The sequence below is a fragment of the Zea mays genome, chromosome 1, assembly GCF_902167145.1.
Source record: "Zea mays cultivar B73 chromosome 1, Zm-B73-REFERENCE-NAM-5.0, whole genome shotgun sequence".
Classification (NCBI taxonomy): domain Eukaryota; kingdom Viridiplantae; phylum Streptophyta; class Magnoliopsida; order Poales; family Poaceae; genus Zea; species Zea mays.
The window spans coordinates 238,170,523-238,176,630 of NC_050096.1; the positions used below are offsets into that span (position 1 = coordinate 238,170,523).

Below are 6,108 nucleotides of genomic sequence, written 5' to 3' on the forward strand. Positions count from 1 at the left end.
TCTCTCTTGTCGGGCGTGAAACGACGTAGCTTTTGCCGGATCGGCCTCGCCTGGGGATAAACCTTCAACTTGTGCTCGACCAGTTCTCTTGGGACTCCCGGCATATCTGCAGGTTGCCATGCGAATACGTCTCGGTTATCTTGCATGTCGCAGAACCTCCCAAGTTATCGGGCCCACATGCACCTGTCCTTGTCTCAAAGACCTCAGACAGCTATGCATGTGCACCAAACAACTTAACAGGATCTGTCCGAGTGCCCCGAGGACCTCGGATAAACGACTTACCGCCAAGATCGCAGGATTAAGTAAACACAACTCACATACAAACACTTGCAGCGGAAATAAATTCTTTATTACAAAATGATTACAAGTTACAACATTTACAAGTTATAACAAGATTACAATATATATCATCGGAGGTGATTACAAAAGAAATTGATTCAAAAAGATTACAATTTGAATGTATAAAACATTTATAAGTTTTAAAATACATGCTAGCTTAAGTGACAATCCTCAATAGGGAAGCTAAAGATGGGATATACTTATATAAGAAGGCCGAGCCCACCGGCACTTAGCACCATCCACAACAGAACAAAATTACAACCTGAAAAACAACAGGGAATAAAACCCTGAGTACGCAATTACTCAGCAAGACTTACCCGACTAAAGAAAAGACTCTCAAGGGTATGCTGGATTTAAGGGATTCAAGGTAAAGCTTGTCAAATTTCAAAGACTCGTTTTTGCATAAAAGCTTACTAGTAGTGGATCCTTATGCAAAATTTTTACTTCACAAATTAAGTACTTTCCCTGAATCTAGATTTACCTGGTCTAGAGCATTCACTTGTCCTACACTAGCTTCATTTTATCAACTTTAATTTCACTTGTTATCTACGATGAGGGTCGAAGATCCAGTCTTCATATCCGAGAAGTTCGGCGATCCGAATCGATTAATACCCAGCTGGGGATCTCCAACCACACGACATATGTAGCACTTAACCCTTGCATATGTCAACTCGCCCACGGGTTTCTCAAGACCAGAACGGGTCCCCGCCAACCGAGAGCACAGTACTCCACCGTCCAGCCATTGGCCTGGTTGGTACACGTTACCCTCGCCATGGTGCCCGCCATGTTTCCGAGAGTACAGCACCCCACCTTCCAGCCGTTGGCCTGGTTGGTACACGTTACCCTCGCCATGGTGCCCGCCATGTTTCCGAGAGTACAGCACCCCACCTTCCAGTCTCTTGCCACGGAGGGTACAAGCTACTCTCGCCATCTCTCCACTCCCATTGCGGGCCGGCCTTTCTGGTATTGGTCCGACCGAGGCTAAGCTTACCCATGATGAGGCATGTGGTCAGTTAAAGGGTCCTAGATCAGCAGGCCAACAATCGGAACGGTCCTTAAGCGACACAGACGGGCGACCTTTCCTGCTCAACGTCTGGTCTCATCTTATTATTTAACACCCAAACCATATACCTGACAGAGGTACTATACTTGAATGATGAATTCATCACTGCAGATGATGCGCTCACCATTACAAGTCCATTTTCATAAAACAAACCCATTCCCAATGTCACACATCATTCTTTTAAAAAGAAACAGGTTTTAATTCTCTAGGCAGGGCTAAGCCTCATTAGTTCTCTTTGTAAAACAGGTATCAAGGAGGATAATCAAATTCCAAGGAATGACAATGCATCAACTGTTTCATCACTCAACTCCTATCACCTAATGCAGCATATAAGTGATAAAAGTTTTAAAACAACAAGGAGGTGGCAAATGCACCGGGGCTTGCCTGGGATAAACACTACGTTAGTGTTGTTAATTGACGACCACTTGGTGAGCATCTTCCATCCTGGCACTTGGTTGATTCATCCATTTTAGCTTCGTCCATCAGCATCACTTGGAGATCAATTCCACTCGTCTTCCATAGCACGTGATCAATTAACATACCTAAATGATATGTATGATGCACATGAGCATGAGCACGAAGAGCATAAGATAGATAATCTATGTTAAAGAGGATAAATATTTAAAACAAGTCATCACAACACCTAGAAGCACATTAGATATCAAGATATTACTAAGTATCACAAGTACATTTTTTTACAATTACATAGACCTAACTCAAGCATCAATCAACAAAAGGCTATACATGAACCTTAACTTTATGGATTAGAGTACACTATCAAAGGATTAACATCATTCTTAGAACTAATGAATAACCCACTATTAACTAGCATAAAATCCTATGGAGCAAAACTTATCTCAACCTATAGATCTAAAATACTTCTATGCATAACAAGCACTTCAATTCTAAACTTTACTCCTCCATCATTCGGCATTAACATCATGCTTATAACTATAAGGCGACCAAATTAATTCATAAATCTAGATATGTATGTCTACTAAACCTTCTTCACATTATTGAGTTCATTATAACCACACAAGGTCTAATTAGCTACTAGTTCCAATACATTCATCAAAGTATTAATTCCCAAACTAATAGGTTTAGAGCACACATTAAGAAAGAAAAACTCAACCATGTGCAACAAGACATTTGGATAAACATTTCAAATGTCATAAGTCTTCATCACTCAAGAATCAAAAACTGATTACTCCTATTTAGCCAAACAGGAATCAAACCAAATACCCCATTGCAGATTTTTTTTTGGACAGCATTCAGCAGTCAACGGTTTTGCTCATAACTCACAAGATATTCATTCAAAAATAATGAGCTAGGACTTTATAGAACGCCTAAGAAATCCTCTACAACTTTGGTATTATCATCACCATGAGATTAGACACTTAGAAAGGTCAAACAGTACAAAACAATAATGCTGTCCAGATTTGGACAGAATTCAATTATCCACTTCAAAACTCCATAACTAGAGATTTAGGCATCCAAAACAGGTGATCTTAGACTTTCTAGAAAGCTTATAAAATTATCTACAAATCCTTTATAAACATTTCAGGTTGATTCAATGTGGATCAAAGTCAGCTAATACAAACAAACTTCTCTGTCCAGATTTGGACAGGTTTGGACATCACAATTCAAACAGCTGTAACTCAACTTTTAGATCACCAAAAAAGGTGATCCAAAACTTGTTGGAAAGCTTAAGACAAGTACTACAATTCTCCTATAATTACTAAGAGCTGATTCTCAGTTTAACTTGGACAAACAAGATCATTTTCGAAATCAGTACAGAATCTGGACAGATTCTGAAACTGGACTTGGAAAATTCATAACTCCTAAACTATTATACCTATGTCTGTCAAATTTTAATACAAGCGAGATAATGAAGTTATCTCCAACTTTTATGTATGACATTTCTACAGTACATGCAGTCCAAAATATCAACTATCTTGTTTTAATTCATACCTAGCTCCTACACATTATTTGATTCGTTCTCTAAATCATCTTATTAGATTAACTTTGCTTGACGCCTAAATAAACATCATATAACATAGAACTCTACAGTACAACTTGAACACCTAAGAACTTAAAGTACTCGCATATATACCTCCTCGAATTATTCTCCGACTTCAACCGAAATCGAAGCATCGACACTACTTGCTTTCAAATAAATATTTGGGACAGCGATGACACTCGTACGGAGCCTTTAATCGATTAAAAAAACATTTAACCACTCGCCACGTACAACAGGTGAGGGTTGTTAAAGTGAAGCATTGATTCACCATACCATAAAATTAACATGATAGCACAAACAAATACTATCAACTATCCCATTTAATATACTAAACTTATCCCCATTTATACACATACATTTTCACACACATATTCACGCCATCGATCACACCTAATTAGAGCAAACTAGAATCATATAAAGCGAACAACCTGATGAAATCAGTTCGGATCGCGCATGCATGTCTACCACGGTTATGGCTCTTCGTCGAGGAGCGATGAGCGAAGCGTGACATCGACGGAGGGCTGCGATTAACGACGCTCACACAGTTTAGACATTTTATCAAGCATTTTGAGCACAAAAACAGCAGAGGTGGCGAGGCCTCACCAAGGGTGTTGCGACGTCGTGGGTTGGGACTGCACAGATCGGATCGACGCATACGACGTGGATGGGATCCGGGTTGCTGTTGTTCACGTATAGAGGAGATCGAGTGGCGCTGCTGCAGGGTTGCTGGCGTATCGGCGAGGAGGAGCTCGTGCTGTCCAATGGGGAAGATGGAGTAGAGGCAGGGGCGTCGGCCTGCTGTGCCATGGGGAGGAGGTCGCCGGAGGTCGACCGGCCCTGAACCAGGGGCACCGAATGGAGGCGCAGGGAGCCGGCCACCATGGTTGGGGAAAGAGACACCGTGGAGGAAGTCTGTCGCAGGGGAGAGAGCCAAGGGCTGCTCACGCCCAGAGGCCGACGGCCATGGATCCAGAGCTCCCTGCGGCCACCATGGGAGATGAGCAGGGGACTAGAGGGATTCACTGGGAGGAGCTCATGGCCGGAGTGGAGGGGGCGCGGAACGGCGTTGGGGCAGCAAACGGCACCCACGGCGAGCATCGGGGGGGATCAGAGCAGGGAGGGTGTCCATGGATTGAGAGGTGAGAGGGAAAATGTGTGAGAAGGAGGTGACGTGAAGAAGCAAGGCTCGTGGTGAGCGGCGTGAACGACGGCTGGAGATAAGGCTGAAGTAGGGGGCGGCATGGAGAAGATAAGGAGAAAAGGAAAAATCAGATTTTTGCTCTTTTCTCTAATTCTTGTTACAAAAGACTACACAGATAATTTAGTTCTCCGATTAAGTCTGGGCGTGATGTAAATCGGACGAAACAAAAGATACTCGTCAAACTAGTACAGACTGCGCTTGATTTAATTTAGAGCAGATAATTTTATCCGCAGTCTGAACAGAAAACAGATTAATTATGAATACTCAGTTCGGTTCTAGTTATCTCGGTCCGATTTAATTTTTGCATCAATATTGTTGTCGTAGAGTTCTAATAATATTTGTTTAGGACGACAATCACCAGAGTAGGTTGGGGCTCCAAATTCATGTTCTCTTAATCCATAAATTTTTAAACGGGCACTAGACACGACATTTCGCGAAATAAATATGCGAGATTGATGCGGCATCGAAATTATGATCCTTTCGAAAGCGACATCACGCATCGTTCACGTGGGCGACAGGTTGTGCGCTGTCCAGGCACCGGTTAGCACCAGCCACGCGCCACGATGCCAGGCCACAGAGAGACGTGCAACGCAAGCGTGAAAGAATTTCAAACGAATTTTTAAGGAACAACATTTGATTTCAAAGATTATAGTTTGGGGCAAGATGTCGATGGCTTAACCCCAAACGATACTGGATTTGATGTTTCGAAAGATTACTAATGTCTGAATTTTGCAAAATAAATTAGGACAATTTTAGACAGATGGAGACAGACACGATATCAAAATCGTGATAAAGAAGGATGATTAAAAATTAGTGACCTTTATATTCGCAGCTATCATGTGTTAACGTCCGCACTCGTGGTTAAGCAGACGATAAACACCTGGGGTGTTACAACCCTCCCCCCTTAAAAGAATCTCGTCCCGAGATTCGAAACGAAAGACTTTTAAGAGTAGAGAGATGTGTAACCCTTGTCCATATTAGCGATAGCTTAAGACGGTCCTGAGCGAAGGCGAGTGTCTCAGGATGTGGTTTCTCTAGTGGATATAGCATGTATCACTTTAAGCCAACTAGAGATGTCAACAAGCAGACGACAACTGACAAAAGAACACATAAGGTTCCATGTGTGCAGTTGCCACTAAGATCAAGAGAAAGGAGTCTCCACATGAAAAGGTGATTTTCTCACATGATTAGACACAGATAGGTTTTGATTTTCGATGGAGATTTCTGAATGGGTAGAAAATTTACCAAGGAATACATCAGAGTTATATACTCTTTTGATCTAACAGTGACGGCATATGTGGCTTGATCATTCTAACAAACAACATAGAAATCATTTCAAGGAAGCAGTCTACGGAAGATAACATGTCAGTGTAGTTCCATAATGGATCAAAGCCAGAGACTTCGATACCACCATACTGAACAGCACTACCATGTGTCGGCCGCCACATGAGACTTTCGGCTTTACGCGGCACCATAAGTTATTAA

The 6,108-nt window shown here is 42.1% G+C and overlaps 1 long non-coding RNA gene across 2 annotated transcripts; it reads right to left on the reverse strand.

Annotated features, from left to right (window-relative positions):
• Positions 1-329: 329 nt before the first annotated feature.
• Positions 330-4,635, reverse strand: LOC109939194 (uncharacterized). Of its 2 annotated transcripts, NR_159979.1 has the most exons (4): positions 4,026-4,635; positions 3,851-3,943; positions 1,787-1,944; positions 330-601 (listed from the first exon to the last, which is right to left on the reverse strand). It is a non-coding gene; the product is annotated as an uncharacterized lncRNA (long non-coding RNA). The 2 variants fall into 2 exon arrangements; NR_159978.1 differs by lacking the exons at positions 330-601; positions 1,787-1,944 and having other exon boundaries at positions 3,666-3,943.
• Positions 4,636-6,108: the final 1,473 nt, after the last annotated feature.